At 35.7% G+C, this 18,862-nt stretch overlaps 2 pseudogenes; both read left to right on the top strand.

The window, feature by feature from the left end:
* Window positions 1–12,123, top strand: part of LOC149250611 (putative mannitol dehydrogenase) — a 32,174-nt pseudogene extending 20,051 nt beyond the window's left edge.
* Window positions 12,124–14,244: 2,121 nt separating this feature from the next.
* On the top strand, window positions 14,245–15,927 carry LOC149250610 (putative mannitol dehydrogenase; annotated as a pseudogene).
* The last annotated feature ends 2,935 nt before the right edge of the window (window positions 15,928–18,862 follow it).

Here is an 18,862-nt window from a genome sequence, read left to right as displayed (position 1 = left end):
TATCCCCCATATGCTTTCCATCTGTCCCATCACGTAAATGATTTAAAATATGATCGTACCTTTGTTAACTATTGTGTCGTATGGCAACACCACGTCCTCCGAGAATTGTTTCATTTCTATTGGAATAGGTGGGTAGAGGCTCAACCCCTTGGAGAGATAGGCATGTGCATAATGTATTTGTTTCAACTCCTGTTTACTGAAATTTTTGGATCCTTATTACCTTCTAATTACTTTCTTCCTTCTAAAATTCTATAAATCTCCTCCACGATTTGATATTTGATGTGGGGATGTTGAAGGAGAAGCCAAACAAACCATGAGAGTGCTACAGGCATTGTGTCATGGCCAATAAAACTAAAATTTAAATAAACATCTCGCAATGAAATTTCAAAATACAAGAACCCATAATCGTCTCGAGATCTCATGAACACAAATAGTAAGTCCTCAGGCACCTTATGAATAGTTCTGGAGGTGCTGCTAAATTGTTTCTTGCACGAGGAAATGATGTCCATAACAAACTCGTCAATGATCTTTAAGGCATATTTGAGTTTGACATCGATGCCTACCCCTAATCGTCTCATGAATCTCTATGCAAACTTGGGCATCATGAATCTAAGCGTAGCTACCTCCCCCGCAACCTCTATTTCCTTGGTAAAGGGAACATCCAGAAGGCTTGGACTCAAGCAGTAGGGCTCCATGCCAAATGCCCTGTTATAGATATTATCAAAAGTAAACACATGAATATGTCTTGAAGATTAATTATTCTGTAGCTGGAACAAGTTTCGACCAATATCAGAATCAATTTCCCATGGATAGACTCTTGTGAGTATACCAAGTCAGCACCCTGATATAGTTATCCTACGATACATGTCGTTGATTTTGGAGCTTTAATTCCAACACTGAGTGTTAGGCCCCTATACTACTAGTGTAACCCCTTATTGTTATTAGTACAAACCCCTTATTATATTGTTGTACCCATGTAGTCCCCATATTGTTATTATTGTGCCACATAGAAGCCCACTATTGTTATTATTGTGCCCTTACATTATTATTTTTATGTCAGCTCTGATTATATTATGACCCCTTAGACTCCTATATATAGAAAGGAGGCCTTGTCATTTGTATCATCCAGGAATTGTTCATTTGTGTAATGTAAAGGAGGTTTCCCCCTCGAAGTAGGTTCATAATGCTCCTCTCTTTGATATATAGAGTCATGATATCCTACTTTAGTTTTGGGATCACTCAATTTATCTTCTTGGGCTTCATCATTAACCAGTGAGATGTGACATTTCTGAACATCATTTAGAACTAAAAGCTCCTCTTCATTGCATTCCCCAGGATGTTGACCTTCACTATATGATTCCAGCTGTGACAGATTTTCTAGAGACAAAGCCTTTAGCAGGAGTTCGAATTGGTGAGCACCATTCAAATTGTCTGCATCAAATTGAAGTTTGTTTTTTAATTTTGGAGCCACAATCCATTGGTTCACTTTCATAAGCTTCATTCTCATAAATCTGTTGGTTTTCATCTTCCTCCTTTTGAGGACCATTGAACTCATCAAGTCCAAAACACACTTTGCTCTTGTTTGAAAAATAAGACTTGATTTCATGAGCTTCATCCTTCACAGCCTCTCGAGCTTCCTCATTGTAGTTCTTAGGAGATACACTTTCTTGAGCATTCTGAGTTTCACTCTTGGAAAACTATTCAATTTGCTCTTCGCTTTCAACTACAGAGACCTGATACCCTTTAGTGGTTTTTGAATCATTCAATTCATCCTCTAAACCTTCATCATTAACAAGTGATATGGGATTTTCTTGAAGATACTCTTTACTGCATTTTTCATCGGCTTGATCTTCACAAAATCATACATACCTTGATGAGGGAACACATTGTTATAGTCTACAAAATCGATTGAAATGTTTCTTCTGTTTCAAGAATAGAATCAATTATACCTCAACAAGGGAACATATCATTATTATCTAGAAGCCTGGCTCATTTAATTTGTTCTAGAATTATTGCAACAGATCATTAGTGGCTGGGTTGTGTTTCATGGAGTAAAAAAACTTATAAATGTGGAGAAAACACATCATTACTATAAATACAAAGGAAACCCATTTTTTTTCCTGAAGAATAATACGTGAAAAAGGGAACAAATCAGTACTGTCTTAAGAATTGATTTTATTTTGAACAGTCTCCTCAGCCGTGACTGCTTTTTCAAGAACAAATTCATCCATAACTGAACAAGGAACACATCATTACTGTCGGTAAGGTTGAGCTTGTTTAATGGAGTATTGAAATCATTATAGCAAAGGGAACACATCATTAATATTAATACTAGGGGAACTAGAATAGAGTCAAGGCATTCCTAAACTAGCGAACACATAATACTGCCTTCAAAACTGTTTGAAGAATCAACAATTTCCTGAGCCGTGTCTGGTTCTGTTTCTTTATAATTACATGAACAACTAAATTTCTGCTTTGAAGTATCGCTCTCTATTTGTGTGTAGACACAAATCCAATCAACCTTGTAATGAGATGACTCACCTGCATGCTGGGAACCACTAGGCATTGGCTCATACATACTACAGACACTGTCCACTTTGGAACCATACAATTCATCAAGGCCATAAAACTGTTTGTCATTGTCTAGACTCTGAATAATGAAATTTGTCTTCATGAACTTCATCCTCAATAGCTTAGTTATGAGGTTGCAGACCAACATCTCAAACTCGAATATTCTCATAAGCTTCTTGAGGTTCATCGTATGATGAATGAATCAGTTGATGATCTCCAAATTTCAAAGAAGTTGCATTATACAACATGGGAAAACCATCATTTTGGCTACTGTTATAATTCTTATGTGATTTTCGTTCTTCATCATCGTGAGTTTCACTTTTGTAAACTTGTTCAATTTGCTCTTCTTTTTCAACTACATGATCTTGATATCTTTCAATTGCATCTGAATTCTTAAACCCATACTCGTGAGTTTCATTATTAACAAGTGAGATGGGATTTTCCTGAATAGAAGTAGCTGAAATGTACTGTATGGTGCATTCTTCACCATCTCGAACTTCATTGGATGATGCCTCCTTTCTAAATAACAATTCTTTCTTGTCAATGAAAAACTGTCTCCTTTCTAATTAAGACAAGAAAAGGAATTTCTTTATGTATCCCATGGAGTATAACCTTTTATATGCAATTGTGTCTTATAACATGATAGTGTTGCAACCTAAGCCAACATAAAACATTGTAACAATCCTAGTTCCTTTGGGTGTGTTTTGAGAAATGAGTTCATCCTTTTATGTAAATGCACACCCCATTGGCTCATTGTTATATATTTCAACTTCTATGCAATAAATGGCCACATTGAGTTACTTGATATCTACCATTCTAGGAGATGCACTGGGATGATCTTTTGCTTGAATATGTGATAATGTGTTTGGCACTAGACTCTAATTCGTTAGCATGAAATAGGTTCTAGAGGGGTGTTATGAAAATATGATTGATTCTCCTCTGAACATCTCAAATCTCCACAAATCTGCGCATAGGTATAATACAAAGCCATGATATTTGTAGCTTGGATTTTTGAGAAGTATGAGGCATGAGATTGACATTATTTGGTTTAATCCCACACCAACATTTACTCATGAATTGATGAAACCAGAGCTCATGGGCATTTACTGCATTTTCATTCATATGAATTCACTTATTCCATGTGCAGTCAACTATATTGGAGGGTTAAACATAATTCTGGGTTTTTATACCCTCTTTGCCACCAGTACTCTACATTATTTTATGTTTTTTCATTTTCCAAGCATATTTTAGGGTTCTTTATTGCATATTGGTGCTCTTCTAAAGCAGCACACCTTTATGTATATGGAGACATAAAGGTAGTGGTTCACCATGTGGTCTTAAGTGGAGATTACCCATACTCTAACAATTAATCAATGCTCAAGCACATATTTAGTGGCTGGGTTGTGTTTCATGGAGTAAAAACACTTATAAATGTGGAGAAAACACATCATTACTATAAATACAGAGGAAACCCATATTTTTTCTTGAAGAATAATACCTGGACAAGGAAACAAATCAGTATTGTCTTAAGAATTGATTTTATTTTGAACAGTCTCCTCAGCAGTGACTGCTTTTTCAAGAACAGATTCATCCATAACTGAAAAAGGAACACATCATTACTATCGGTAAGGTTGGGCTTGTTTAATGGAGTATTGAAATCATTATAGCAAAGGGAACACATCATTAATAATAATACTAGGGAACTAGAACAGAGTCTAGGCATTCCCGAACTAGCGAACACATCAATAATGCCTTCAAGTTCAAAGCTGTTTGAAGAATCAACAATTTCCTGAGCCATGTCTGGTTCTGTTTCTTTATAATTACATGAAAAACTTAATTTCTGCTCTGAAGTATCGCTCTCTATTTGTGTGTAGACATGAATCCAATCAACCTTGTAATGAGATGACTCACCTACATGCTAGGAAACACTAGGCATTGGCTCATACATACTAGAGACATTGTCCACTTTCGAACCATACAATTCATCAAGGCCATAAAACTGTTTCTCATTGTCTGGACTCTAAATAATGAAATTTGTCTTCATGAACTTCATCCTCAATAGCTGAGTTATGAGGTTGCAGACCCATGACTGATGTCATTCCTTCAGTTGCGGTTTGCGACCCATGACTGATGTCATTCCTTTTTTTATGGTTGTTTTGCTGATTTCTTGATCGTATCTTCCATATCTCCCCCCAAAAAAATATGATTTTCAATATGTGCCCCATAAGACACAATATTTACCAAAACACTGTCATACTTAAAAAGACCAAATAACTGAAGAATTTTACAAAGCCCCAAATTCTCTTGCCAATAATTTTTTTTTATAAACTCTTTTATAAAATCCCTTATGCTCTTTTATATATAAAACAGATCTATTTATAGAATATCTTTTTATATAAAAAAAAGCAAAAGCCTTTATAAACTTAAAGTTTTCAATATATCAAAAAATGACTCTAAAAACCTTCGAATACCTTTTATGTTAAAATCTTTCCATCTTTATGGCAAAACTTTCATATTTTATAAACATTTATCACGGGGAATAACCCATAAACTTTTAATAAATCCGTCCTTCAAAAAACCCTAACACTTTAATATGGGTAAAAAGAATCCACCGAACTTTTAAAAAAGCCCTTCCGTAACAAATTTATATGAGTCAGCGGTCATCACATACAAATTTTCTTAACTTGGTTAACGTGGCCGTGACTGGTTGAGACCTGCGTATGAATTCTCTATACGGTAAAGATAACCTGCATATGCGGTAAGTTTTTCATCTTTAACGTGGTTCTATGCTAATCCCAACAGCATTATAACACTGAATACCACTGTAAGGAGTGTTATAGGAAAAAATATTTCTCTCTTCTATTTCACTATTGTTGATTTGTTTTTTGGGCTCTTTGTAACCACTCTGATACCAAATTGTTGTAAAGGCAGAGGAATTCACTTTAATTTATTGGAAAGGTAGAGGACTCAAAACACAAATTCACACACAAAATATATGAGGTGCTGCTTTTTTATTGGTCATACAAAACATGATTCTTACAATGAACCTGGTGAAGTGAAGGGTATTTAAACCTTTCTAATTAGTGATTTGCCTAGAATATCTTGACATGCACACACACTTAACTCAGTTAACTCATGCTCTAAATATGGATTGCACTTAACTCTTTATCCATCACTCATCTTGACTCACCACTCAACGCTCAACATTCATTAACTCACTCATTAATTTTAATCAACTCCTAATTAGCATTTCTAACATATTACTGTGTTAATGATTAAGAATATGCCCAATATTTTATAGTATGTGAATCGCTAAAAATATGCCCAACATTGCCATAAAAAATATATAATTTTGATCGAAGACCTACTCTGCATCTCTACAAAACATAATATCCCACTCTAATTAGGATGGACTGAAAGATGTAGGATAAATTTCAAAAATTCATGTGCTCCGAATTACAAATTAAAAATGGATGATGCAGGGATGATATGGGCACCTACGATATGAGATGGGACGCAACATGTTTGGCAATTGCAAATGGACATGACGCTACAGGAGGCTGAACACCGCAACAACAGGGATAGCCAGTTCCGAAGATGGGACGTGAGGAAATCTGAAACGTTGATAAAAAGGTACGATATATTATGGTATTCGAACATACAACCTCTGCATTGATATGTAGGGTGAATGGGCGCTATCGGGGCACTTTAAATGGCCGATGGCAAGCCCGTTATTTGTTGTCGTTTTTAAAACAATAATTTCTTATTCAAAACTACATTTTATTTGTTGTCAATTAAATTGTATATTATTATTTTATATTTATTAGGCCGATAGGCCTTCCTTTGAATGAGTTTAGTCGTCTACCTATTGATTCTCTGATTGACATCTGGCGTCCCACTAGCATCTGGTTTAATTGACATCTAGCATATGTTATCGGACTATTCCTGCCTCACCAAAACCGCTTTCCGATTTCTGCTCCTCCCACTTTCCGCTTTCTTCTCTTCCACGACTCCCTGCAATAATGTTTCTGGGTCCTTCCACAACCTGCTACAATAATGTTTCCAGTTTCTACTGTGCACGACCTGCCTTGCTGCCTAACTATGAATTTAGCTCTCGATTATTCAGTGGTCATCCTGCTATATCCTGCCATACTTGACCTTTTAAATACCCATCCCAACACCTGTTGTCTCCTCAAATCTGTTCTTTATATTCCTCTGCTTAGCTGCTCCTTCTAAGTGAATCAAATTTATTTATGAGTGTTGTGAAGAAAAGAAGATGGTTAAGGAAGTAGGTTAGCCTAATATTCAAGGATGGGCTGCTAGAGACGAGTCAGGAATTCTCTCGCCCTTCAATTCCACTCGCAAGTTTCTCCTCGCTTTACTCTCATAACTGCTTTTATTGATCCCCATTTGCAGAAAACTTACATTTAAATTGTTTGCTTCTATTGATACCCATTTCAAAAAAACTTACATTTAAATTGCCTTGAAACAGAAACTGGGCCGCATGATGTTACTTTCAAGATCGTATGCTGCGGAATCTATCACACTGATCTACATAAAATTGGTAATGAATGGAAAGCTTCCCAATACCCAATGGTTCCTGGGTAATGTCTTCATGATCTTCAACACTGCTTCACATCAAATAGCAGAACAGAACGAGTATATGCCTAGAAGTTCATGCTCAATTTTAATTTACTCGCAATTCTATTTTTGCAACCATGAAATAGTAGGTATAGTAGTTGAAGTTGGTTCAGAAGTGAAGAATTTTTCTTCTGGAGATTGTGTGGGCGTGGCCTGTATGGTTGGAAGTTGCCATCATTGCGATTCTTGTAGCAAAGGCCAAGAACAGTATTGTGAGGTGGTCAATTGGATGTATGGTAGTACCGATGTTGATGGTTCTGTCACTTTTGGAGGTTACTCATACTTGATGGTTTGTAACCAGAGGTGATTAATCATTATCCCAACTCATGCAACCATTTTTGTTTTAGGGCATATGGGCTAAACTCGCCATAAAAGGCTTCCTTTTCTGTCCATATAATCTTGTTCATGTTTGGAATGGGATCAACAAGTTTCGGGAATCTCCCAATTGACTCAAAACCTCGGAAAATTAAATTGCGCCAAGTTCTGGTAGGCCTTGCCGAGATGGGTGGTTTGTCTCTTTTATATAAAACCGGAGACAAATGGCATTAATACTTTTTCTTTATATTGGTTAAATAGGGTTTTAATAATTTGGGTGGTTTGTGGGTTGTAAGTAGTTTTGTGGTGAAGGTACCAGAGAATATTCCCATGGATGCCGCTGCACCAAATTTTATATGTGCGGGAATAATGGTGTACAGCCCCATGAAATATTTCCAGATGACGGAGCCTGGAAAGAGCCTGGGCGTGGTGGGGCTTGGCGGTTTGGGACACATGGCTGTCAAATTTGGAAAAGCTTTTGGGTTGCAAGTGACGGTGATAAGTACATCGCCTAGCAAGGAAAAGGAAGTGAGAGAAATTTTAGGAGTAGATCACTTTGTCATCAGCAAAGATGAGAAATAGATGCAGGCTGCAGTCAAGTCTGTAGAATATATTATTGACACAGTCTCTGCTAATCATGCTGTGAATCCCCTCCTTAATTTGCTAAAGGTGAATGGTAAGTTGGTCATAGATGGTTTGCCAGAAAAGCCTGTGCAATTTGCTGCTCCGACTGTTGTTATGGGTAAGTCCTCCGTGCCCTTTTGTCTTGTAGATAAAAGATATGAACAAAATTATATTTCAATCAAACTGAGAGTGTCAAAGCCATCCACAGCTTAGGCAAATATGCTATCTCTAAATTTTGGATTTCTCTACTGTTTTCTTGAACAAGAATTTGGGTGTTAATCACATGGACGCTGGGATTTAATTTTAATTTTGGTGTGTGCAGCCCATCGATTTGTTGTGGGGAGTTTGATTGGAGGAGTGAAGGAAACTCAGGAAATGTGTTATAGCTGGCGAGAAGCTTTTAGCTCTCATAGAAGAGTAGGTTTATGGCTGAATGAGGATGTGAGAAACTAGGAACTGTAACTCGTAGAATGTAATAGATGCCCGAGAGCTTGAACAATTTGGTTAATAAAGTTTGCATAATTATGTTATAGTTTAATTTTGTGTAATTAATTTATTTATGAGAATGAAAGCCTAGAAGAAGACATAGCTAACGAGCTCAGTACTGGATTGGGTTCTCCACTACCTGGTAATTTCCACAAGTCTCTTGCAAAGGAGAGGACTAAGGTTTCTGGTGCCAAAGCCAAAGATGAAACGAGGACAATTGAGTCTACTGCTATTTTAGGTAAGAAGATTCTAAGGATCCACGAATGCTCAATCTGTAAAAATGGTTTTTCTTCAGGTAAGGCTTTGGGTGGTCAAAAGAGACGCCATTGGGGTAGCGGAGCTTCAGATACTATAATTACTAGTTATGGCAACAAGGAGACCCCTAAGCTACAACAGCTGCCTGCAAGAGTGGAACTATTGGACCTAAGCATGCCTGCCCCTTTTGATGATGATGGTGATGCCAGAGACCTCAATACTTTGGATGGTAATGCAGTGGATTTTCATGGAACTTCCCATGCCCAAACCCACAACGCTCCTTCCTTTCTGTCTTCGTTGATGAGAAACCACTCAAGGCAAGGACTGTTCTTGTACAATAGTGATGCTGATTTAAGTAAATATGATGAAGCAGATAGTAAGGTAGAAAGGATATTAGATTTGGTAGAGGGAGCCATTCAAAATTCCCAACGAGGGCACAGTCATGGTTGCAATTGTAAGGCACACCATTCATTATCTGTGATTGACTCATTTATGTATACCTACGCATATAAATTTCTTTTTGTATAAGACCAATAATTTCTTTTTAAGTATTACAACAATGATATCATGAAACTTTGAAAATATTTAACAAATAGCTTTATAACCTTTGGATTCAAATGAGTGACTGCTCTATGCAAGATAACTAGCACCAACTCAACTATCTCTTTGGTTTGTACCAAACATTGTGAACATGATTTCACCGATTCCCAACATCAATGAGAAAATTCCGTTGTTAATTTGTAGTTAGTTTACATTTATGGATTAGTTAATTTAGTAGTTATTTTATGTTTTTAGATGAGTTAATTTTGTTAAATTTATTATATATTTTAAGAATTAAATGTAGGAAGATGTATATATATATATATATATATATATATGTATGTATGTATGTATGTATGTATGTATGTATGTATGTATGTATATATATATATATATATATATATATATATATATATATATATATATATATATATATATATATATATATATATATATATGTACGTATATATATATATGAAGGAAGATGTAATTTTTTTAAATGAAGGTGCAAGGGAATTAGGGCAATAGCATAGTCCTCTTGTTCCCCACATTTGCTTGGAATAGGAGTTGTTGTTATGAAAGCTGGAAGATGCTGGACTGCTAGGTGAAACAGGACCTCCTACAATAACGTTTCTTTCAATTCTATTGTTGAATTTATTTTGTAATAGATATTTGTTTACTCATGTTGTTCTTATTTGGTTAATGATCATGTAAAAATAAAAAGAAAGATATTCCTTTCATCACTAATTTTGAATTGCTTGTTTGCTGGTTGAAGAGTGAAGAGGAAAATATTTTTTTCCATAAGAAATCTCTTTATATTCCATATGAGGAATATAAATGTTGCGGTCCTTAGAGGATTGCTCATATATTAAGGCTAGAAGCCATTACAAAAAATATCCATTATGAACTCAATACATCACATGGAGGGATTGAACCTATTTGGGGGCGATAACAAGTTAAAAACATTTATTCCAAACACCTGAGCTAAATCTGGTTGATGTGTGTGTGTGTGTATAAGTTACACAGATTTCACATTTAAATTTGGATATAGATCCACCGGTGTTTTAAACATCAATAATTTGTTTTTACATTACATTAAGTCATTTTATGAACCATGTCACTCTTAACATGTTACTTTTAAGATTACTTACTAACTTGTTATCAACATTTATGCCAACCACCTGAGCTAAATCCGGTTGATGTGTGTGTGTATAAGTTACCAAATTTCAAATTTAAATTTGGATATGGATTCACCAGTGTTTTAAACATTAATAATTTGTTTTTACATTGCATTAAGTCATTTTATGAACCATGTCACTCTTAACATGTTACTTTTAAGATTACTTACTAATAACATGTATGTGGTTTATAAAGTTTACATTTAATTCAATTATGTACAATGGCAGTGGTTTATAAAAATTATAATTTAATATATTTAAGAGCCTAATTCAGAATTCCACAAAAATAATTGTTGAACTTCCGACTCTATCAATCCCTCTTAAGGTGATATGTGAGGAGATGCCAACCTGAAGGAAATATGCTACATGTCACTACCAGAATTAAAAAATGAAAAATTAGAAATGGAGTTTATTCAAGAGTGGGCTTCTCTAAATCTATGGATCCCATTTTTGGTGTGGTCAAATTTATGGAAAGACCATGCAAAGTTCACAGCAACAATGGTCTGCACTGTCCATTGTGAACAAATAACGAGTAGAAATATTAAAAAGATTTATGAATAATTAAGTAAATGAAATATCAAAATTGTATCTTACTTGGGACAAGCACAGTAGATTTGATACAAACTGCTCATTTTTAAATCAATTCAAAACATTTTAAAAATATATATTTATATATAAAGAAAGATTTCTCAACCTTTCTTTACAATATTTCCTATTAGACTGCACTAATGTGGCAGGTTTCACGAAGAAAATGAATCAATGTTGGAGAAGAGTTACAATTGTGGAAGCATATGTTTGTGTAAAAGTTAACCAATACCCAAAGTGACAATACAATTGAGATTTTAATATATATATATATATATATATATATAATAATAATAATAATAATTTACACTGTAGATGTTATATGGTTTCTAATATTCATTATTTTCAATTTTTAATATGTTTTTGAAAAATATTTTTACTTTTTAATCATTCTTAGAAATTCAACAATTCCTAACTTCATAAGTATATAAGCCTCCCTTTGTACTTTTGGGACAATGAGAAGTTGATACCCTTTCTTTCGAATCAGTTCCCTTTGCATTTTCGTCTATTTTTTGCCAGATTTGACATCTGTTACATGATTTAATTATCCTGCATTGTTTATGGAATGATATGCGTTGTTTATGGAATGATATGGCTTTAAAGTTAAGTCACTACGTGGGTTGTTGTTTTATGCCATGATGTTGCGTCTTTTTATCGTGGGCGGTTGGTTTATGCAATAACGTGGCTTGAAAGTTGCGCCACTACTCTTATCTATTGAAAGAACCAAGTTCATCATGGTTTTAAGTGTTATTTGCAGTGTTTTCCCAGGAAAACCAGTACGCAGGTTCACGGAGGATTGTGAAGTCCAGAGTTCTCGGTTGTTTTACTTGCAGGGTTTCTAGATTCCTTGTATGTATCAGAAGTTAAATATAAAGACCTAAGAAGCCTTGTGCTGCATGCAGGAATTCTGAGCGGATTTTTGAGCTGATGCCAAAAGTGATGGACGCTTGCTAGACTTTGACTTTCTGTGCAGTTAATTTCCTTTTGCGTCTTCAACGACTTCCTAATAGTTTTCCAAAATGGGTGAGATTGCACAAAACATTTGATTCAATTTCATTTTAGTTTAGTTATAGTACGGTAGTTGTGAATATCGGTTCCTTGTTTGAGCATGACGTGACCAATAGGCTTCCCTCTGAAACATATAGCCTTGAACCATGGATGAGGAATCACCACCTTCAGCAGAAACTCCCTGAGTTTCTCCTTGGATTTAAAAGCTTCCCATGTCATGAACTTGATCACTTCTTCGTCACTAGCCCATTCGTACAGGTCTTCCAAGTCGGCCGGGCAAAAGTTCCTCGATTCGATTTGCCCAACAGTAAAACTGCCACGCTTAGCTTCCATTCTTTCGATCTTCGACTCTCTCAAATGCTCAGCTGTGGCTCAGCGATTCGCAATGGAATCTGTAATTTAAATCAAGAATATGAGCTATGAGTTTGCAGTAGCGCAACACTAGTCGAGTTGGATGAATGCTGAGGTGAAGATGGCGGAATTTATAAACACCCAAAACTGCGTCACATGCCGATAAATGTAACGTGGAGGTCGGCAATGAATTCCTATCGAATGCTGACTTCTGGTAGGTAGCAACTCAGAATCTCTCAGTCAGTGTTATATGAAAAATTATTTCTCTCTTCTATTTCACTATTGTTGATTTGTTTTGTGGGCTCTTTGTAACCACTTTGATATCAATTTGCTGTAAAGGCAGAGGAATTCACTTTAATTTGTTGGAAAGGTAGAGGACTCAAAACAAAAATTCACACACAAAATATAAGAGGTGCTGCCTTTTTATTGGTCATACAAAACATGATACTTACTGTGAATCCAGTGAAGTGAAGGGTATTTAAACCTTTCTAATTAGTGATTTGCCTAAAATATCTTGACATGCACACACACTTAACTCAGTTAACTCATGCTCTAAATATGGATTGCACTTAACTCTTTATCTATCACTCAGCTTGACTCACCACTCAACACTCAACATTCATTTAACTGACTCATTAATTTTAGTCAACTCCTAATTACCATTTCTAACATATTATTGTGTTAATGATTAAGAATATGCCCAATATTTTATATTATGTGAATCCCTAAAAATATACCCAACATTGCCATAAAAATATATATAATTTTGATCGAAGACCTACTCTGCCTCTCTACAAAACATAATATCCCACTCTAATTAGGATGGTCTGAAAGATGTAGGATAAATTTCAAAAATTCATGTGCTCCCGATTACAAATTTAAAATGGATGATGCAGGGATGATATGGGCACCTACGATATGAGATGGGATGCAGGATGTTTGGCAATTGCAAATGGACACGACGTTACAGGAGGCTGAACACCGCAACAACAGGGATAGCCAGTTCCAGAGATGGGACATGGAGAAATCTGAAACGTTGATAAACAGGTACGATATATTATGGTATTCGAACATACAACCTCCGCATTGATATGTAGGGTGAATGGGCGCTATCGGGGCGCTTTAAATGGCCAATGGCAATTCCGTTATTTGTTGTCATTTTTAAAACAATCATTTCTTATTCAAAAATACATTTTATTTGCTGTCAATTGAAGTGTATATTATTATTTTATATTTATTAGGCCGATAGGCCTTCCTTTGAATGAGTTTAGTCATCTACCTATTGATTCTCTGATTGGCATCTGGCGTCCCATTGGCATCTGGTTTAATTGACATCTGGCATATGTTCTCGGACTATTCCTACCTCACCAAAACTGCTTTTCGATTTCTGCTCCTCCCGCTTTCCGCTTTCTGCTCTTCCACGACTTCCTGCAATAATGTTTTTGGGCTCTTCCACAACCTACTGCAATAATGTTTCTGGTTTCTGCTGTGCACGACCTGCCTTGCTGCCTAACGATGAATTTAGCTCTCGGTTATTCAGTGGTCATCCTGCTATATCCTGCCATACTTGACCTTTTAAAAACCCATCCCAACACCTGTTGTCTCCTCAAATCTGTTCTTTATATTCATCTGCTTAGCTGCTTCTTCTATGTGAATCAAATTTATTTATGAGTGTTGTGAAGAAGAGAAGATGATTAAGGAAGTAGGTCAGTCTAATGTTCAAGGATGGGCTGCTAGAGACGAGTCAGGAATTCTCTCACCCTTCAATTTCACTCGCAGGTTTCTCCTCGCTTTACTCTCATAACTGCTTTTATTGATACCTATTTGCAGAAAACTTACATTTAAATTGTTTGCTTCTATTGATACCCATTTGCAAAAAACTTACATTTAAATTGCCTTGAAACAGAAACTGGGCTGCATGATTTTACTTTCAAGATCGTATACTGCGGAATCTGTCACACTGATCTACATCAAATTGGTAATGAATGGAAAGCTTCCCAATACCCAATGGTTCTTGGGTAATGTCTTCATGATCTTCAACGCTCCTTCACATCAAATAGCAAGACAGAAAGAGTATATGCCTAGAAGTTCATGCTCAATTTTAATTTACTCGCAATTCTATTTTTGTAGCCATGAAATAGTAGGTATAGTAGTTGAAGTTGGTTCAGAAGTGAAGAATTTTTCTGCTAGAGATCGTGTGGGCGTGGACTGTATGGTTGGAAGTTGCCATCATTGCGATTCTTGTAGAAAAGGCCAAGAACAATATTGTGAGAAGGTCATTTGGACATATGGTAGCACCGATGCTGATGGTTCTGTCACTTTTGGAGGTTACTCATACTTGGTGGTTTGTAACCAGAGGTAATTAATCATTATCCCAACTCATGCAACCATTTTTGTTTTAGGGCACATGGGCTAAACTCGCCATAAAAGGCTTCCTTTTCTGTCCATATAATCCTGTTCATGTTTGGAATGGGATCAACGAGTTTCGAGAATCTCTCAATTGACTCAAAACCTCGGAAAATTTAACTGCGCCAAGTTCCGGCAGGCCTTGCCGAGATGGGTGGTTTATCTCTTTTATATAAAACCGGAGACAAATGGCATTAATATTTTTTCTTTATATTGGTTAAATAGGGTTTTAATAATTTGGGTGGTTTGTGGTTTGTAAGTAGCTTTGTGTTGAAGGTACTAGAGAATCTTCCGTTGGATGCCGCTGCACCATTGCTATGTGCGGGAATAACGGTGTACAGCCCCATGAAATATTTCCAGATGACGGAGCCTGGGCATGGTGGGGCTTGGCAGTTTGGGACACATGGTTGTCAAATTTGAAAAAGCTTTTGGGTTGCAAGTGACGATGATAAGTACATCGCCTAGCAAGGAAAAGGAAGTGAGAGAAATTTTAGGAGTAGATCACTTTGTCATCAGCAAAGATGAGAAATAGATGTAGGCTGCAGTCAAGTTTGTAGAATATATTATTGACACAGTCTTTGCTAATCATGCTGTGAAGCCCCTCCTTAATTTGCTACAGGTGAATGGTAAGTTGGTCATAGATGGTTTGCCAGAAAAGCCTGTGCAATTTGGTGCTCTGACTGTTGTTATGGGTAAGTCCTCCGTGCCCTTTTGTCTTGTAGATAAAAGATATGAACAAAATTGTATTTCAATCAAACTGAGAGTGTCAAAGGCATCCACAGCTTAGACAGATATGCTATCTCTAAATTTTGGATTTCTCTACTGTTTTCTTGAACAAGAATTTGGGTGTTAATCACATGGAAGTTGGGATTTAATTTTAATTTTGGTGTGTGCATCCCGTCGATTTGTTGGGGGGAGTTTGATTGGAGGGGTGAAAGAAACTCAGGAAATGTGTTATAGTTGGTGACAAGCTTTTAGCTCTCATAAAAGAGTAGGTTTATGGCCGAATGAGGATGTGAGAAACTAGGAACTGTAACTCGTAGAATGTAATAGATGCCCGAGAGCTTGAACAATTTGGTTAATAAAGTTTGCATAATTATGTTATAGTTTAATTTTGTGTAATTAATTTTTTTATGAGAATGAGAGCCTAGAAGAACACATAGCTGACGAGCTCAGTACTGGATTGGCCTCTCAGCTGCCTGGAAATTTCCAAAAGTCTCTTGCAAAGGAGAGGACTAAGGTTTCTGGTGCCAAAGGTGTATTCATAATAAATATGTTTATTAGAATGGGGACTACTGGTGCTTTGATTCTTCTACATTCCCCATCTTCTATGCATTTCATAAACTGAAAGGTCTCATTTGTTACTAATTCATAATTCATTCTTACCTTGATCACGCTACCAATAATGTGATTCTATTTACTTATTAAAACACATAAATTAATTTCTATGCTATAATGACTATCTACTTGCATCAAAGATTTTGTTTTGTTTTCATTCTTCAGCTTCCTATGGTTACTTACCCTTCCCTTTAGGTAACAATTTGGCTTGATTGAGTTGCCTTCAATTTTAAAAAGGAATTTGAAGAGGTCTGAGCTCTAGATATTCTGAGTGTAATCTATTTTAACCCCACGGACTCAATTATCATTATCTTTTCCTTTGCACAGTGCTTATTCACAAAGAGAAAATCATAAATCCGCCCACAAGATAAATTTGGAATTTCTTTATCCTATAGTCATTTTGACCACTGAGATTTACAAAAGCATAATTCTAGTACAACATATTTAATACATTAATTCTTACACATATTTTAAGAATGAAAATATATTTATTTATTTACCAACAGAATTAAGCACGTACAATTTCTAACCAGAATAAGGAAGAATCACTGAATGAGTACACTATTCCACCCAACCATGAACTGACCATCAGTTCCCCCCTGAGCTTAGACCAATTGGTAGTCAGATCCCTCATAGCTTCGAAAAATCCTTCATCCTCTCAATAGGTATATTTCTAGCTTTTCTTCCAAAATAATTTTTTTCTATTAGCGACGTCTCACCATTATGGAAAGATTTTTGTTGCTAAAGCCTACATTTATCTCCAACAATATTTATCGTTCCATATATTTAACATCTTTCTCCAACTAGACAATTTAATGGATCTTGTTCTTCCATCCATTAAATGCTCACACATTGGAAATGCCTATTTCCCATGGAATATTTGTCTCAATCTTACCTAAGATTGAGATTCATAATTATCTCTTTACTCAAGTGTCTCAATCAAGTAGTTTCCATTCCAATTTATTTATAATAAAATTTAATTATTTCATAACCACTTGTATCCAAGTCATGGAAATACCATTCCAACTAATCATAGTTTGATCAATACTAATTGTTTCAAAAATAAAGAATACTAATTATTACCAAAAACTAAGGGATGTCACATCTTTCCCCCCTTTTAGCTACAACATCCTCGGTGTTTAATTCCCAGTTTCTTCTTTCTGGAACAATAGTGGATAGTTCTTCTGCATATCATCTTCCTGCTCCTAGGTAGCCTCCTCCATAGTAAAGTGGTTCCATTGCACTTTAACCCAAACGATGACTCGATTCCGAAGATAGATCTCTTTCTTGTCTAGAATACAGAGAGGTTCTACAAGGAAGTCGCCTTCTGTTTCCACTTATAGCATTTTCCAATCAATAATGTGAGAACTATCATGTATATATTTCTTAAGTAAAGAAAAATGAAATACATTATGAACTTTAATGGCACTGGGTAATTCTAATTGATAAGTTATTGGTCCAACACGATCCAAATATTCAAATGGTCCACAATGTTGTGGTGCTAATTTTGGACAGGTTCCCATCCTCAGTGTACTTTTCCTTGGTTTTACCCTCAAATACATATGATCCCCAACTTTGAATTCTCTTTATGTTCTTTTCCTATCCCCATAAGTATTTTGTCGATCTTGTGTTGTTTTGGTATTATGTTGAATTCTTCACATTGTCTACTAGTTTCTTGAAATGTCTCCCACCCTAGAATCATCGTATCCTCTAGTTGACTCCAATTGCGTGGTGTATGGAATTTTATACCATACAACGCTTCGAAAGGGCTCAATTTTATAGATGTGTGATAAATGTTGCTGCAAGCGAACTCAGCTCAATGCAGATAATCTTCCCATTTTCTAGGCTTGTCCACAACATACATTCAAAGAATGTCTTCTAAAATTTGATTGTTTCTTTCAATTTTTCCATCCATTTGAGGATGGATGTCATACTAAAATTTAATTTAGTACCCATGCCCCCAAAAAATGACTTCCAAAAATTTGAGGTGAATTTGGAATCTCTATTTGACACTATCATTTTAGGTATCCCATGAAACCGTAAAATTTCCTTCATAAAAATATTGGCGGCCCGTGAGGTACCATAAGTAGATTGCAATGGTATGAAATGGGCTTCCTTGATTAATGTATATACCACCACCATAATGGATTCATGTTTCCTTTTAGTCATCGATAATACAATGATAAAAAAATCTAGGGAGATTATTTCCCACTTCCATGATCATCTTTTGGTACCCGAGATGTCATGTTTGTGGTCTCTTACTATACTAAGCAAGTATCATATGTTTCAAAGAAGATATATTGGGGACATACAATATCTTCCTATATAACAATAATTTTTCAGAGCTTTATGTATAACCAGGAATGTGAATTTGTTGTAATTTATGTTGTATTTCTAGATATTTTGGGTCATTAATTATAGAGTTTTGAATCTTCTCTATGAAATCTGTCTTACTGTTACTAACTGCCACTTCCATGATATCGTATGGATGTATACTCAAGGCATCTGCTATCTTGTTTTCTTTTCCCTTTATACGTTTTATGTCAAATTCAAATTCACTAAGG

Source organism: Pinus tabuliformis, chromosome 7 (assembly GCF_031772625.1).
Source record: "Pinus tabuliformis cultivar Carrire ecotype Pingquan chromosome 7, CPIR1, whole genome shotgun sequence".
In the NCBI taxonomy this organism is placed as follows: domain Eukaryota; kingdom Viridiplantae; phylum Streptophyta; class Pinopsida; order Pinales; family Pinaceae; genus Pinus; species Pinus tabuliformis.
Note: the sequence above shows the minus strand (reverse complement) of the source record. Positions and strands in the feature narration are given on the sequence as shown.